The sequence below is a fragment of the Cebus imitator genome, unplaced genomic scaffold (genome assembly GCF_001604975.1).
Source record: "Cebus imitator isolate Cc_AM_T3 unplaced genomic scaffold, Cebus_imitator-1.0 Scaffold113, whole genome shotgun sequence".
In the NCBI taxonomy this organism is placed as follows: domain Eukaryota; kingdom Metazoa; phylum Chordata; class Mammalia; order Primates; family Cebidae; genus Cebus; species Cebus imitator.
This window is the reverse complement of record NW_016107428.1, coordinates 1,634,231-1,653,409: the sequence shown is the minus strand read 5'-3', so window position 1 is coordinate 1,653,409 and position 19,179 is coordinate 1,634,231.

Here is a 19,179-nt window from a genome sequence, read left to right as displayed (position 1 = left end):
AAAAAAAAAAAAAAAAAAAACATGCTACATTTACACACTCAAATGTTAGCACTTATCATTACTCCTCAATGGATTGAGTTCATATATGAAATAAATGCCCCCCAATTTTATTAGAGTTTTAGATCCCTGCCTGAAAAGGCCATCAAATTACTGCAATACGTTTTCCACTTTTTAGAATTATCAAACTTCATCTAATGACATTAATAACCACTTCCACAATCCTATAGAAGAAAAATAAAGGATCTAAAATGGTTAAGACATGGGCAAAGTTTTGAAGTATATTTCTCTGTTATCATATTTAAATAATTAAGTAGAAAATATGCTAAATGTAATACTGAAAATATGTTTTTCTCATTATTTGGCTCAATATGATTTGGGTCATAAACTGATTCTTTATTAAATTGGTAGCAAATATGAAAAATTCCATCCGCTATATAAAGCATTCTTTGAATGTTTCTTCTTATAATGTGTTTGTTATATTTTAAGACACTTTAAGATCTTCATGAAGATTAGATGATTTTTAAACTGCTACTACTTCAAAAAAATCCAGTTGTTGCTCAAAATTAATTTGTATTTTTGTATGATACATAAGACATGCAAGTAATAAATAAATAGAATTATAAATTGTTTGATACACAACAAACCTAGTTAATACATTCTGCTGCTTTCCTTTCCTTCAATTTAATATCCTTTCTGATTAATTCTGTCATCTTAAAGTCACCAAATATTTCCATTTCTGAGGCACATTTTATCTAAGTTTCCTACCTGGATTAGTCCTTTGTGTTTGTACCTATACTCAATCTATAACCAGTGATATTGTAACTGGCAAGACTGAAACTTATTTTGAAATGTAAAAAAAAAAACATCAAAAAAGCCCACAATGATAATTTAGTGAGAGTTCTCTTCTCATTTTATCTGCTATAGTTCTAAGAAGTGGTATAGTCTTAGCAACTCTGGAAAGCAGTTTCTGGTTTGATTAAGATTTAAGACACATATGGGCCGGGCGCAGTGGCTCACACCTGCAATGCCAGCACTTTGGGAGGCCAAGGTGGGCAGGAGGCTGAGGCAGGAGAATCACTTGACTCCAGGAGGTAAAGGTTGCCATGAGCCAAGATCACACACCGCACTCCAGCCTGAGCTGCAGAGTGAGACTCCGTCTAAAAAAAAAAAAAAAAAAGATTTAGACACATATGATTGATCAACTTATATCCTACAAGACAAGGGCAAATATATTGTTGGTGAGTTGATCTCCATAAATCCAGAAAGAATCAGCCAGCAACCTCATACAAATATATAAATATAAACACAAATTATATTTTCACTAAATTTATTAGTTTAAAATTCACTCAATTATTTCTTTTACTATTTAATGTCATTGGCTGATAAATATTACCTAATAAATCACACAGAGCTATCACTTTTAAATAATTAATAGCAGTGTTATTTGGATACATAGACATACAATCATATTTAAACAACTAGATTTTATAAATTTTGGAAATAATTACTAGTAACTGTAAAATTTTCCTGTTTTGAGATTAAAGCAATCTCAAAAATATTAATGCTTTGAAATTTGCCAGGTTAGTTACTAAATACAAATTAATCAAAATTTATTTTTTTACTAATCAATCTTATTTACCTGAATTTTAGAATCCAGAAATTGAAAGATCTTGCTGGAGTCATATGAAACTTTGAACAAATAAACAAAAATACTTTTTGTGTAATTTTAGTATTATAAGCCTTCATTTCATTTTCAGTGCTATAAGGCTTCATTTCAGAGATTTCAAATAGAAAGTTATTTGCAAAGTTTACTATCTTTTTTCTTCTTAAGGGAAATTTTAAATTTTAAGACTTGCCTCTGCATCTTCATTTGATATTTTTATAATCTAAAATGTTCTGTGAAAAGAATTCTCATTCAGTAAAGCAGAACATTTTTCTAGTGCTGAAAACACAACCTGATTTATTAAACAAATGATTTATAACAGGAAGGCTACTCAATTGTAGCTTTAATTAGATGTCACCTGTGAGTATGACTTTTTCTTTTTTGCAGTGTATATACTATTTTAACTGTTCACCTAAGAAATGTTATCAAATTTGCATATATCACATATCAAGTTAGAGCCTCTTTCTGTCCTTCCTGTCATCCCTCCATACCCATAATCACCATTTTCTCTGCTTTTCCTCTAAAACACAAATTTATTGAACCCAGGTTAAAGACTGCTATCATTCTGCATTCAGAAGCTACAAAGATGAAGAAACAACCTCAGTTCTCAAGTTCTTCATAGACCTACAGCAGAGACTACACAAAATCACAGAGAGAAGTGTTATAAGTTCTACAATGGACGTGTAATCATAGGGCAAGTATGACAGAGAGAGGATCAGCTGTGCTTGATGAGTAGAGGAGGGCATCAGATGTATTATTTTTTAAAGGGCCTTTAATGGAGCCAAATTTTTATGAACAAAGAAGTGAAATAGGATTGTTTAGATAAAAGTATACTCTGGAATGGAAAAATGCAACAAGTTTTTAAACTCCATGTAGGATTTAAGGCTATGGATCCTGGATGGGTATAAGAACTTTATTCTGGCAATGGAGTTTGAATAATCTTCTTCATACTACGTTTTACCTAGAAAGTTCTGGGTAAAGAAATGAAAATAGGTCATGAATGATCCAAGAGATATATATATTTTTAAATGTAACCTTTATTATTACCAATAGAAATAAATCATTAACCATTACTTTGATTATTTTCAAAATTATAAATTTGGAAAAAAAGTCTCTAAAAACAATTAGGTCAAAATATTAAAGGTGGTTGATTCTGGAAGGTAAGAATAAGTATATTTAAACATTTTCTTCCTTGAACTTTTAAAAATATCTTGTATATCTTCTAACAATACAAAGTTGCTCATGCCCAAAGATAAATTATGTAATTAGAAATTTGAATGACAGATTAATGAAATTATGAATTAGGGCAGTGATTGATACCAAGTAGGAGATGAAAACAATCTTAGTATGAAAGGATGCATTTCTGAATGAAAGCAGTGGAGTGGAAGGAGATTAAGCTTACAAACTCACTGTTGTGTCATACAAGAGAAGCATATTACACCATGCAGTTTCTTCTATTACTATCCCTTGGAGGTCTCCCTTCATGTAACAACACCTATTTTTATATTAAGATTTGTAGTTAAAATTTTATAGTATCTAAATTAAGACAATAGACGTAATAACCATGAGTCATATGTGACAATTTTAAATTAATTCCTGGATTTTCACAGGAGCCAGTCTACATGTTTAAAGGAAAGTTTACATGTGGAAGGCATAAAGCCAAAAACTAAAAGGAATCAGGCCACCTTTTAAAAAAATATTTTATTTTAGCTTCAGGGAGTATATGTGCATGTTGGGTATATTGCATACTGATGGGGATTGAGCTTCTAGTGTTCCTATTACTCAAATAGTGGACATTGTACCCAACAGGTAATTTTCTTTCAGCATCTCCCTCTTCCCACTTTTGGAGTTCCCAGTGTTTATTATTTCCATCTTTATGTCCACAGGTACCTTTTGTTTAGCTCCTACTTATGAGAAAATACAGTATTTGATTTTCTGTTTTTGAGTTAGTTCTCTTAGGATAATGGCCTCAACCTCCATCCATGTTGTAAAGTATTCAATTTCATTTTTTATGACTGTGAAGTATTCCATGGTGTATATATACCACAATAACTTTAACTAGTCAACTACTGATGAACACCTAGATTGGTTACATGACTTTGCTATTGTGAATATAGGAGTGGAATGAAAATAGGAGTGCAAGTGTCTTTTTTATATAATGATTTCTTTTTCATACTGCATGGTGCAATATGCTTCTCTTGTATGACACAACAGTGAGTTTGTAAGCTTAATCTCCTTTCACTCCACTGCTTTCATTCAGAAATGCATCCTTTTATATTAGGATTGTTTTCATCTCCTACTTGGTATTAATCACTGCCCTTATTTGTAATTTCATTAATCTGACATTCAAATTTCTAATCACATAATTTATCTTTGGACATGGACAAATTTCTATTTTTGGAAGATATACAAGATGTTTATAAAAGTTCAAGGAAGAAAATGTTTAAATGTCCATATTCTTACCTTCCAGTAGTGGGATTGCTGGATTGAACAGGGGGTTCTAGTTTTGGTTATTTTAGAAATCTCCATACTGTTTTCCATACAGGTTAAACTATTTTACATTCCCACCAATAGTGTATAAGCATCTCATTATTCTCATACATGCCAGCATCTGCTTTTTTTTTAACTTTTCAATAACAGCCATTCTGACTGGTATAAGATGATAGATATCTTAATGTGGTTTTAATTGGCATTTCTCTGATGACTAGGGACATTGAGTATTTTTTCAGTGTTTGTTAGCTTCTTGCATTTCTTCTTTTGAGAAATGTCTGCTTATCTCCTTTGGCCAATGTACATAAGTCAGTAGCATTTCTATACACCAATAATGTTCAAGCTAAGAACTGAATCAATAGCTTAATCTTATTTACAAATAGCAACAACAAACATAAAGATACCTAGGAATTCATTTAATAACCATGGAGGTGAAAGATCTCTACAAAGAGATCTACTAAACACTGATGAAAATAATTCTTGATAACAAAAACCTAAGAAAATCTTTCCTGGACATTGGCCCAGGCAAAAAATTTGTAACAAGACCCCAAAAGCAAATGAAACAAAACCAAAAATAGACAAATGGAACTCATTTAAACTGAAAAGCTTATTCTCAGCAGAAAAAAAAAATATTCAACAGAATAAACAGAAAAACTACAGAATAGGAGAAAATATTTGCAATTTAGGTCCCCAACAAAAAGATATGTTAATATCTAGATTATATAAGATACTCAAACAGCATAACAACAACAAGAAACAACCTCATTAAAAAATGGACAAAGGACACGAATAAGCCACTTTTTAGCATATAATGTAAAGGTGTTGTTGGCATTAATTTTCTAAGAGGGAAAAAAAGGCAAAAAGATTGAGAACATCAAACTCCAGGACAACGTATTCCAGCAATATGGGTATGAATGCAGATGTGAACAAAACAATTTCTATAACTCTTGAATCAGTGAATTTTCTAAAACTTCACAGAGGGAATCTTCCACTGTATCACATCATTTGAAGGGGTGGAACCTAGCTATGATTCTATTCTTGCCATACAGCCTTCTCTTGACTATCCCACATTTTGAGAACTGAGGTCAACCTGAAAGATTGTTAATTTTGTCCATTTACAAATTAAATCTTCTGATACAGATTCTTTGTACCAGAAGAGAAGGACAAATTTTAAAATTTTCTACCTAGATCCCTCAGAAGCAGACAGAAATACGTGGACTAAGTACCCAAGAGTATAGATGTAAAGTTGAGAAACAGTGGATCAGGAGTTAAGGAGATTCATATAAAGTGAGAATGAAAAGCAATAAATCAGGATAGAGTCGCTGAATTCATGATGTAGTTTATGAACAAAGCAATGGTACTCTGAGACCTTTTTACTAAGTGGTAAAAACTCATCTTCATGAGTAGTTATTATTCTTAATTTATTAAAAAGCCAAAATTAGACCGGAAGTTTCAAGTATCTTAAATAATTTTACCTACATATGCCCATAAATAGAGGGGTTATTATTCAAATGAAGTCTTTCTAACTTTGAAGTCCACGAATTTTGCCTATGCCATATTGACCTTGAGTTTTTGTTTTGTTTTGTTATTTTTTAAAGCATTTAAAAATATATTCAGGTTTGCTTTTTGGAAGGATCACTTTGGCATAATGTACTGAAAGGGGGTATGTAATGGACCTATTCTTCTAGCTAAATATTCTCAATTATTTTATTAGTTTTGCATTTAGCTCTTTGAATACCTAGTTGGTCTTTTTTGTTTATATTTAAGCTTGATGATAAACTGATGGATTAGTACATTTTTTTCTGAGAAACAGCCAATAAAAAGGTTTAAATTTGCAATAATTTTATTAGCAGTATTCCTGTTCTAGAGAAAACAGGGAAGAAGTAGGAAAGACTGGGAGAATGAGTAGATTGTGATACAAATCAAGCCCTATGTGGAGAACAGAGGGAGGAAATGTTGGGTAGAATTGTCAGAGAATGCTGTACAGTCGCAGAAAGTTTGGGCAAGTTCAGAGTTCAAGCCCTCCAGGAATGGATCTGCCTTATAGAACTGAGCTGTAATTGGCTGGGAGCAGGCTGTGGAAATGGAAATCTTGGCAAAAATGGATTGCAGTGTTCAAAGCTGGGGCGCTAAAACAATGAGTCTCTCTATAGCTGAAGATCAGCAAAGCATTGTCACAGCTGCAACAGATGACTTACAATGGTTTACAAAAACTTTGAAAATTGCCAGACGCCATCTACCTTATACATTAAGGTCCATGATAACTAGATGGCATCATTTATAAAGACATCTTATGCCTCTTCAATATTATTTATATAATTGGATGAGGTTTATGGGAAACCCATTTTAAAGATTTTTTAAATAAAAAGAAGATTTGAAAATCTAAATTCAAATTACAAGTGAAATGGAGACTAACAGTACAAGCTACTACAAAGGATGAAAAGGATATTTTGCTTCCCAAAATGAAATGACATGAAAAAATCAACCAAGAGTATTAGTGAGTCTTTGGAATACTGACTTCAAAATAAACTTCTGTTTCAAAAGATAACATCTAATATTTCTTCAATATATTCTAACAGATGTTGAGGATGATGAAAAAAGGAAGACTAACACTTTTGCAATGGCCTCTATGTGTCCAAGATCCTGGTAAATGATTTGCATTCAATTCATAGAATCACTATAGTAGAGAGTAATTATTTGTTCCAATTAATAAATAAAAAGAATAGAGCTCAGTACCACTACACAGAATTACAGAGTGAGGAAATGGTGAAGAGCAGATATCAATCTAATTATGTGTGACGTTAAATCCTGTAATCTTTCCAAGCAAGATATTGTAATTTGTTTATCAAAGATGTTCCAAGTAACTCCTATGTATTCAGATCCATTCTATTGGCTATGAGAGATTTTTATGTATGTATATATTTATCTATTTATTTTAGACTTTTAAGTTCAGGAGTACAAGTGCAAGTTTGTTACATAGAGTTTGTGAACTTGTGTAATGGGGATTAGTTGTACAGATTATTTCATCACCCATGTATTAAGCCTAGTACACATTAATTATTTGTCCTGTTATTATCCTTCCTCCCAACCTCCACCCTCCAAAGGCCCCAGAGCATGTGTTGCTTCTATGTTTCTATGTGTTCTCATCATTTAGCTCCCACTTATGAGAATATATGGTATTTGGTTTTCTGTTCTGTGTCCATCCAAAGGACATGATCTCATTCTTTTTTTATGGCTGCATAGTATTCCATGGTATATATGTACCACATTTTCTTTATCCAGTCTATCATAGATGGGCATTTAGGCTGATTTCATATCTTTGGTATTGTGTATATTGCTGCAATGAACACACACATGAATGTGTCTTTATAATAGAATGATTTATATTCCCTTGGGTATATACCGTATATATTTAGTAATGAGATTGCTGAGTTGAATGGCATTTCTGTCTTTCATGATCATGGATAGGAAGAATCATTATCATTATCGTTAAGATGGGCATACTGCCCATATTTTATAGATTTAATGCTATTCCTATTAAACTACCATTGACATTCTTCACAGAACTAGAGAATACTATTTTAAAACTCAGAAGGAACCCCCCCAAAAAAGTCCAAATAGTCAAGGCAATCCTAAGCAAAAGAGAGGGAAACAAAAAAAAAGCTCGAATAGCCAAGGCAATCCTAAGCAAAAAAGAACAAAGCTGGAGGCATCATACTATCTGACTTCAAACTATTACAGGGCTCCAGTAACCAAAACAGCATGGTACTGATATGAAAACAGACACATAGACCAATGGAACAGAGTAGGGAATCCAGAAATAAGACTGCATATCTACAACTATCTGATCTTCAATAAATCTGGCAAAAACAAGCAATGGGGAAAGGATTTCCTATTCAATAAATGGTGCTGGGATAACTGGCTAAGTGTATGAAGAAGGTTAAAACTGGACCACTTTCTTATACCATAAACAAAAGATGTTTTAATGAAACAGCTATATATTCTCATGCCTTCTTTCAAACTGAGACAATTGATATTATATACAACAATTTATAAAATGTAAACCCAATTCTGCATCTCATGACTAGTAAATACGATAAATACTCATCATGAGCTGATGACATTAGTGTGAGATTTGTCATATATTTAGTTCATTCAAAACTAACTGAAAATGGCAGATATTTTAAAATGGGGAGTAAGTGCTGGACTTAAGATCCGTAAGATTAAGTTTTATTTCTAACACTTTACCTCAGAATTATTTTAAGTTACTCTGTATTAATCTTAGTTCATATGTTTTCAAAATGGAGAAAATAAAACTTCATTACATTGTTGTCAGAATTAGGAAACACATGGAAAAGCAAATAGCAAATTCTAAGTTGAAATGCAAAAGTCATTATTATAGGCAATGAAATCTACATTTTATTAGAATGCTAAATTCCAGTCATGTTTAAAGTAGATAAAAATGTTAATCGAGCTTTCAAAAGTTTTCAAAAAGAATATATCAAAAATATTTGTTTTTCAATTTAAAAATTCTTAGAATTTTATTGTTCATCAATCTTCAGAATGTTTGTATAGTTCACTGATGTTCAAGAGATACCAGAACTCTTAAATAAGATTTCTGGAGTTTTGGAAAGAAACAAAATTCTAATTTTATCCCCCCCAAAAAAAACCTTTAAAAACAAAACAAGGGAAGAACAGGAAGTTCATATTTCTGGAACAGAGAATGCCCACAAGTTTCATGAAAAAAAATATGTATTTTAAAATGTTAAATTCAAGAATTATGACTGGATTATATTCCTGGGAAGGGAAGATTGATTTTTCAGTAAGAGAACCATAGGATCCTATTCTGTGCTTGTTATTAATTTTAAAATTAAATTTCACTGGTATTTACCATGTTATAGCTTCTTAATATTTAACACACTTAGTTCTTACAATAACACTAGAAGCTTAGTCTTTCCCCCTTTACAGATGAGAAACCTAAGTCCATAAGTTTAAGCGACTTGCCAAAGGTGGAACCAGACATGGATCCAGACACCGTGACCTCATTGTTTTTGCTCTTAGCTGTACACTTTAGTATATATTTGTGATACTATCTCTATTTTTACATTCTAGGGGCATATTAGACCCTTTCTAAACCCTCCCAGAACATGTGAATCACACATCCTATCCATGGACTTCTCCCTTTGCCTGGAAGTCTCTTCCTCCAGATATCCACAAAGCATGCCCCCCGTCCCCGCCTTTCCTTCTAGTTTCCATGAATACACTACAGAATCCTTTCTTGACCACCTTTCACATGTTGTCTTCTTACCTGCATTTTGTATATTTGCATGTGTGCGTGTGTTTTAATGACACTTACAGTTTTTTTATGTTACATTATAGATTTATTGGCTTCATTCTATATTTTCCACTGTTTTGCTAAACAATACTTAAACCAACGACTAGTGTCAGGTTGGTGCAAAATAATTGTGTTTTCTGCCACTATGAATAGTAAAAACCGCAATTATTTTTGTACCAAATTAACATATTGCAGATATTCAATATATGTGTGTTGAATGAATAGGTAGTCATGATTCAGAAATTATGTTAGCAGTTTTGATCATATTGTCTCATTTAGTCTTAATCCTGACAGGCATGAGTATGAATATTCCAATTCTTATACATGGGGAAACAAATTCAAATAGGTAAAATAAATTTAACAGAGGCACGTAAGTACTAAATATGTAAAACAGAATTTGAATCCAGGTCCACATGGTTTTAGATTTCTCACTTTTTCCACTGCATTGTGCTGCCTACTTAGTCATTTTGGCTGAAAAGTTAGAAAAATCGAGATTTTTAAAAATCTCTGTTACAAGCCACCATTTTATAGCAAAACAACATGGTTTAGTGTAAGATATCAATTAAACTAAGTTTGTGGTTTTACAAGGATGTTAATTTTTTCCTAATATACTTTAGTCTACCGTGGTAACTGTATTGAGATATGCAATCAGTTTTTTGTTAATACATAATGTTCAATTTCTTGAATTTGGGGACTTTGGAGACACATTTATCCTTAACCATATGATCCCCCAGAGCTATGTGAGAATTATAAAGCATTGTATAGTAGAATTAAAACTCTGTTCCACAACTGACCACAGTTATATCTGTACAATATCATGCAAATATCAGTGTTTCCTTTACTTTTGTTGTTTAAATTTATTTTATGAGGCCTGTATATTGTTTCAATATACAATCATGATATGTCTTATGGCTTTCTGATAAGTTTGTGATTGCTTGGCACTAAAGCTCATTTTTAGGAACATGCATTTAATTATATTTCCTGTTCTAGAGTGCACCTTTGGTTTAAAATAAGAGTTAAATAATGATATAAGTGCAGAGGCGGTCTGACAAAAAGTTTTGTGGCTATCATTCATCGGAGATGGAATGGTCAGCGAATGCATTCAAATAAATAACTTTTCCATTATTCCCAATGAAAGTTGTGCTAAATTGAATATTTCTAACTGTAAATGGAGTCTTTAAACATAATTTTGCTTGTGGGACTGATTCCCAAAAGTTAATTTTTGAAAGCTTAATTGAGGAACTTAGCAAATAGCCAGGGCTTTGGAAACAGGCATTACCTATGTGAACGGAAAATGCAGGGTTATGAGAATACTTTTTCCTCTATTAGCCGCTGGTAGAGTTGCAAAAAATGCATTGGGATGTGTGGTCAATTGGATTGATTGTAGGGCTTTGAGTAATTCAGATTTAATGTGTGAAACTGTAATATGTGAGGTATTGTATAAAATGATATCTGGAAAATAGCTTAGGTGGATTAAAATAATCGATCAATAGATTTAGGACCAAAAGCCATGTTAAGATAAAATAACATTCAATAAAGTTAAAGCTGGATACCAAGTAAAATAAGTTGTTTCAATGTTTATATTGATTTTTTTTTTTCTGGCTGTAAGTATACTAAAAGCCTTTTGATTGGAGCTGGAGTTTGCCTTGGTTCTTTTTCAGAATTCATTCTGGAAGTTTAGGCAAATCAGCTTATTTTTATGGACTTCTGCTATAGAATAAACAAAATCTGGTGATATAAATACAGGGCATATAGGACTGAAAGACAGGTAAGCCTGAATTGTGGGAGCTATGTTTAAGAAATATATTCTGATGTTATAAACATTAATCAGTCCCTCTACCAGACTGTGTGTGAGATACTTTTATGTATTATATCTTAAATGTTCATAAATAAGATGAAAAATGGACATAACCTCAGATCTTACGAATTGTAAAGATATTGAGAGGATCTGATGAAAACAATTAATAGACTGTTATTTAGAAAAATTTAAAAAGTAGGTAGAAGCCGGGTGCAGAGGCTCATGACTATAATCCCTGCATTTTGGGAGGTCAAGGTGGGTGGATTGCACAGGGTCAGGAGTTTTAGACCAGCCTGGATAACATGGTGAAACCTTGTCTCTACTAAAAATACAAAAATTAGCTGGTTGTGCCTATAATCCCAGCTACTTGGGAGGCTAAGGCATGAGAATCTCTTCAATCCAAGAGGCGGAGGTTGAAGTGAGCCTAGATCACACCACTCACTGCAGTCTAGCCTTTGCAATAGAGCTAGACTCTTTCTCAAAAAAAAAAATAGGAAAAATTTCTTGAAAAAGACAACATTACACAACTGACTCAAGAATAAAAAGCTTTCTAACAGTTAAATAAAACCTGTAATTAAGAATTTTCAAATTAAGAAAACTTTAAATCCATAGGTTTCTCAGTTGGTTAATTTTAGCAAACATTTAAGAAAGAAATAACACCAGTATTTTAAAAATTATTTCAGAAAATAGAAAAATCAACAGTTCCTATTATATATGAGGATAGCGTAATTTTCAACACCACACCTTACCAGGACTACAAAAAATTATATATTGATCTATCTCATAAAAATAGATACAATATTTGTATATGAATCCAATGATATATAAAAAATCATCACATCAAGGCCAAGTTGGTTACTTTGTAGGAATAAAGATTAGTTTTCAGTTTGACAACTTATTACAGTAAAAGGAAAAAAGATGAAAAAATAAACTCATATTTGTTATTTATAAAGTAATAAGTACTTATCCAATTATGAATAAAAAGGAATGTCCTTAATCTAATAAAAGATATCTACAGAAAACGTACAAAAACTACATACTTAATGAAATATTGAAACATTTCTGCATTCAAAATAAAATAATACCCACTATTACCATTTCAACATTGTACTCTATTTACTAGCCAGTTAAGAAACACCAATAAAATAAAATAAAAAAGAAAGACCTAAGTATTAGAATATTTTCAAATAGATACTTGTTATCATTGTATTGCCCCATAGTCAAAGCTGATGTAGGAGGCATATCATATTTAACATTCTCTCTCTATATATAGAAAGAATACATACATATATATATATATACTTTATTTAATATCCTGTTTTATATATATATACACACACAAACACACACATAAGTCTATATACATACATCTATATGTCCTTAACCACTATATTATACTAAATTTTGTGATTTGTACCTTTTTTCAATATGAAGCAATTTATTTATCATAAATAATATTTCCACTTGGAATTTGGACTATTATTTGGAATGTGTATGAGAGTGAAGAAGAAAAAGAAGGGATAGAGAAATTCTGAGTCCCTCTCTGTTTTGTGTGAACATTTAACCCACTTTCACTGACAGTTTACTTATTTGTTGCAATTTTTACATGTTTACCCTTTTTATTATTTCCTTTTAATTAATTAATTGGCCTTATGTTTTCTTGAGTGATAAAGTTTTCTTTATGCTAAATTTTGTTAAAATAATCTGGATTTTAAAATTATGAAATCTAATTATTTCCATTGTTACAGAATTGAACTTTTAGCAATTAATTACTCATAAATGAGTAGTTTATAAGCCTTTCTTATTAACCTTTTTTGCTTACTATTTGCTATAATTCTTTTAATTTTGAATCTCTTATTCTGAATCATACTGTTTGTTTTCCCCTTTGACTGGGGTACTTTCTCAAATAATGTTTTTAGTGATAACATGGGTTATGTATTTTTGAGCCTTGCTTGTTGCATAAGGTTTTCATTGTTGCCATGTTTTTTAATTATGGAGACCTGATCTTTCTAAATCAGATACATATAATATTTTCTTTATATTCTTCCATCACTTAATGTTGAAGAGAAGACATTTTTCATTCTGTTAGATTTGCACAACATCCCTCCTATCACTCTCAGCATAATCTTAAAACTTGTTAGATTTTGCTTTAAAACTTGGAATTCACATCATATCAAGATATGTTTGGTTCCAAGGGATGGATCTTCTATCGATTGCCACCTTTGCCTGACATTAAAATAGTCATTTCAATTTGAAAATCAGCACTTATTTTCTCACAACAAACTCTTTGTTTTCATTTTCTTATGTTTCATCATAGTTTCCATTCATTTCTTAGTTTCTATTTTATAAATATTGCATTTTCTATCCTATTATCTCTATCATAATTTCCAACTTTAAAATTTTTACTCTATATTCAAAATAAATTATTCAGATTGATTTTCTAATCATTTACTATGTTTTCTAGCAGTGATTCACCTGTGATCCAATGCCTTTATTGAGTTAGCTATTAAAGGCATGATTTTTACTTATTTTCAACAATTTTATTTTGCTCTGATTGCTGTCTTTTCCTAGCAGCATACTTTTACTAACATATGCATATAATATTCTCTCAAATCTAATTGAAGCCTGGAAGTACAATGATCTTTTAAACATTTACTATGAGATGGTAAAGTTTATGTGATCTAATTGTTAATTTTTAAACTATTCTTTCTCTCTCTCTCTCTCTGTGTGTGTGTGTGTGTGTGTGTGTGTGTGTGTGTGTGTGTCTGCATCTCTCTTTCTTTCTTCCTCTCTATCCCATTCATCAGTAGATCTGATCTGGTTAACACTGATACAGTGTGAGGTGTGAGTTTTATTACCCACTGTTCCCATTACTCTTATTCAAATCTCTGGGCCAGTTTCACAGAAGGAGTGGCAAATAAATCAGAATGGGTTCAAATGTAGGATTCCCTTCAGAATGCCTAAGCTGAAAATCAGACTATCAGAACACCACAGTTCAAATGAAGTGGAGATACTCTGGTTTGTAAGCAATTGCCTGCATTTACTCAACGCATGATTTGTGCCCATTATTCAGTTTGTTCAGCCCTCATCTCCACTACATATTCCAGAGTTTTCTCAAGTTTTCTGAGACTTTACTGCTCAGCACTCTGTGTTAAAACGTTTTTTCTTTAGTTCATGGCATTCTGGGGGAGGTGATGGGGTTAAACTTACAGGTTCAAAGAGTCATTCTTAAACCAGAAAAATAATAACCATAAGTATAATGAATTGTCTCACACAATGTTTAGGAGAGCGAAGGATCTGTGATAATGAAAATATATTGCCTGACTTAGATGCCCATGTCCTGTAAATATAGTATATGGAAAACCACGCAGAACAAGCTTATTTTTCCTCTCTAAAAATGTAGTTATGATTAAATTAAAATTGCAATTATTCACAATAAGTTCAACCATTTTCAAAACAAAATAAAGTTAGTTTGGCCTGTTAAAAAAAGAAAAACAAAATAAGTTACATCAAAATTAAGTGTGCCTGAAAAAGAGACGAATTTATAAATGCAGTTTATGCTTTGAAATGAATGGAAGACCAGAGACCTGACTTCACCATAATTGCCAGCAAGTGGTTACTATAGTAACAGAAACAGACAGATCCAGATTTTTTAAAATGTATATTTGTATCTAGACTATGTCAACATATGTTTGGTCAAATATCAAAGGAGAGATGTTCATGTACAGTATTTCCTACCACGTTCTGTTGGAAGAATTCTGTATATCATGAAAATAACATGAGTTACAAGTTTACACAGGTATTTCCTAAGATTTTCAGACAACTCTTCTAAATAAAAGTGCCAGCTAAGAGGTTAGGGAAAATATGTCATTGAAGACTTAATGTCCACTTGAGGCTGGATGTAAGTTAAAAGGGTCTCACCAAAGACTCAGGAATATGGAGATTCTAAGAGTTCCCATTCTAGAGTGTCCACATTAACTATGAGTTCTTTGATACCAACATTCCAGAGACCTCAGGGAATTTTTTTTTTTTTTTTTGAGACGGAGTCTTGCTCTATCGCCAGGCTGGAGTGCAGTGGTGCAATCTCGGCTCACCGCAACCTTTGCCTTCTGGTTTCAAGTGATTCTTAAGCCTCAGCCTCCTGAGTATCTGGGACCACAGGCACGTGCCATCACTCCCGGCTATTTTTTTTTTTTTTTGTATTTTTAGTAGAGACGGGGTTTCACCATGTTGGCCAGGATGATCTCCATCTCTTGAACTCGTGATCCGCCCACCTCGGCCTCCCAAAGTGCTGGGATTAGAGGCGTGAGCCACTGCACCCGGCCAGGGAATGTTTTTACTTAGGTCATTAGCAGAAAAGAAAATGAGGTGAATTTGTAGAAAGAATTAACTCATGTATATTATATCTATCAGTGAAATGTCAATCTTTATATATTATGTTATTTTTCTTATGTATTATGGAATAGTAATTTCCCTTATTACATAAGACATATCAAGTAATTGCATAGAGTTAAAAAATTGACATATACATTATCAATTGACGTACAGCAAAATCAGTAGCGTTTCTCACACATGAACAAATTTTCAAAGGTATATATGTGAATAAAAAAGATAGTAAATTTCTGAAGAAGTTTTACATGATTATTAATTTTTGTATATTGATATTCAAAATATAATAGTATCATATGTAAAGAGATAAAATGTTCTTTTTTTCCCCAATATATTCTCATTCTTAAAACATTTAAGAGCTGCTGCTAGAGAGAATGAGACTATCCTATGACCTCAGCTATCATTCCTCCAGGGGAATCATTTATCAGATTATTGTAATGCCACTTCTCATGCCAAAACATATTTCTATGTAATCACATTCTATAAAGCATAATTTGAAAGAAAAAAAAAAACACTTCAGGATTTGGGCAAATGTACCGGAGGTATAGAAGTTAGACGTTTCCTGGTAGTTAAACCTCATTGACCAACTTTCAAACCAAACCATTTAGATTCCATCTTTTGAAAAGTGCCCTTGACAATATTCCATGACTAATACTTCAATTGAGAATTTAAAAGTCCAGCTTTCATGATTCTGGAATCTGTTTCTCTAAACTTTGTTTGTACTTTTCACCATGTACTCATTTCCCTATATTTGTTTTCCTTTTTATTATCACCCATCTTTTCCTTAAGCTGAATTATCATTTATAATGTTGATTCTGCTTTCTACTTCTTATCTAAGCAAAATGTCCTATAATTACCAGTAGAAAGTGGCCATGTTAGCCTTTTTTAGTCAAAGATTTTCATGCCTGTTTCGAAACAGTGTTGGCCTAGGCTTGCACAACATACTTTGTTTGCTGTTCATGCTGTTGGAATGACAATCATTTCCCTGGCTGAGTCATACTGTAGAAGGCACATGGAGCAGAGAGTCAGTTTTCTTTACTTGTTTTTTTTCAATTATTGTAACTATGAGTAATACATGTCAGCTTTTGTCCAGAATACTTTTTTGTATTATAACAACTGACTTGCAAACTGTATATATATATATATATATATATATATATATATATATATATAAATGTATAAAATAGATATATTTCATAGTATATATGTATCTATACACAAATACCTATATAGGTATATGTACATGTATGTGTGTGTGTGTATCTTTTTCAAAGAGTAGTGAGCCAAGAAAGTAAAAATGCTTTAAATATGCCATTCAACAAATTAATGAATAACTAATAGATTAAAACATACCATAAGGGAAATTCTGGACCTCATCTAATTTGGACCCCTAAACTAAAGGATAACTTTAGCTAAATTAGTCTCTGACAAAATATCAGTGTGCACTTCTGGCAGTCTACAGAGGATTCATGGGCTAGAACCAGCGCATGAATAAAGGTGAAATCTTATATTAAATTTCTGAGGCAACCAATACAGCTGTTTTACCTCTCAGTTAATACAAGAATACTAGCCCCTTCAGTTGCCAACTTTTTAGCAATTTGCTCTTCTATAGATCACCTGCTTGATTTGTGAAATCTAGCATTTTGTGTTTCTCAGGCTGCACATTTCATTTGACCACAGCTTAAAAAGAAATCTTTTAATTTCCACAATCACAGTCATGTTTCAATAAGCAGCCAGGCTACAGTCTCACAATCTGCATCCAGGAAATATCTTTTAGTATTAACTTCCTTCCAATTAAAACATTCCTCAGATGAGCTGCCCAGTGGAAGAAAGTTGCATTCCCTGACAGTCTTTAGTCCCACCCAGCTGATCTCTTGCATACAGAAATGTGAGTGAGAACTTCTAGTACCAACTTACTGAAAGCATCTCTCTGCAGCCTTGCCTATGTCTTCACTTAGCCCATTTTGCTTTTCATTGCAGCCTCTCTGAGATGGGGTGAGTGCTGCTGTGGTTTAAAGGCAAAATATACCCTCAAGAAAAACAACTCTAAAATTCATCTGTCCTACGGAAGTTAATTGTCTAGGAAAGGCATGAACACAGAAAACTACCTAGAGTCAGCTCTGCCGTGTTTTATTTCCTTTGGATTTCCAGGCGAAAAGAATTACAGGAAAGCCTATAGTTATGACTGATTAGAATACTGTGATTTTTTTTCCTAGCCCATGATTTTAAAGAATTCAGTAGTGTGAACTTTGCTTTACATAATTATTTGGAAATTTTGCAATGTCAGTTTTAAAATTTGAACTGGATAATTTTTCTCCTGAAGGCTTCAGACATAAGCATCCTTCCAACTCAGGTTTTGCTTTAACCTGTTTGACTGAACCCTCTGGCGATTCTAGTCAATTGGAACTTCAGCACTCCAGTTCTGTCCCGAGTGGTAAGCTAAACTTTAGATTGATGTGTTTGACTCTCTTAACTTACATCTGTACTTCTTTAATGTCTGATGTGTGAAAAATAAATGTTGATGGCATCCACTTTGTGGTGGTATAACTGATGACAATTTTAGTTTCTTCAGTTATTTTTTCCCAAAATGTATAAATAGACTTTTGCAAAAAAAAAAAAAAAAAATAGAGGGCTGAAGTTTTTGTGCATCGAATAAATGTCAGAAAACAGTCAGTAAACTCAGAAAAGTGTTAGTGGTGAAATAGACTTTGTTTCTCTGAATGTTCAGGCCTATCAAGGCTTAGTTTTGTTTGGCAAGACTGATAAAATCAGGAATCTTAACCATAAACTGCAAAGAAAACACTTGCCATTTTAATTCCTCTCTTTACCTCTCATTCTTTTGTACAATTATACAAAGGATAATATATTATTTATGTTCTCATTAAGAGAATATTCCTTTTAGTTATTTTATGATCTGACTTAGATTCTATATGAGCTGACAGTGTTAATATAATTAAATTTGAATTTTTTTTTAGACCTCTGAGTGATACTTAGAATCTCACAGTTTTTGTGCTTGCTCTGCAGGTCTGAGGGAACAATACTATGCACTTATAGTTTGCATTCATCAAAAAATTCTAAGGATTTGATTCATAATGAACAGCTCTTATATGTCAGTAGTGAATTAATTGTGCTTTGTAGAAAATATTTTGCATAATAAGTAGATATTTTAAATGTACCAAAGTAAAACTGCTATAATCTGTTTATCTTTCCTTATAAAAGAAGACATTGCAATGGGAATGTAAAAGTTAAACAAAGCTATTATAACTCTGGATATCACTGTACACTGATCTTTGTCCCATGAAAAATCTTGTAGAAGTAATAAATTCCATTTAACAACAAGAGGATTCGTCTAAGAATTTTGGCATACTTATTTATTATATGACCAACAGTCAATCCCTGATATATTGCTTATAGATTATGTATTATATGAGTTGTTTTATAGTATAAGAATTCTGTAAACAGTAGATAAACATTCTTTTGTAAACTTTCATTTAACTATAAGAG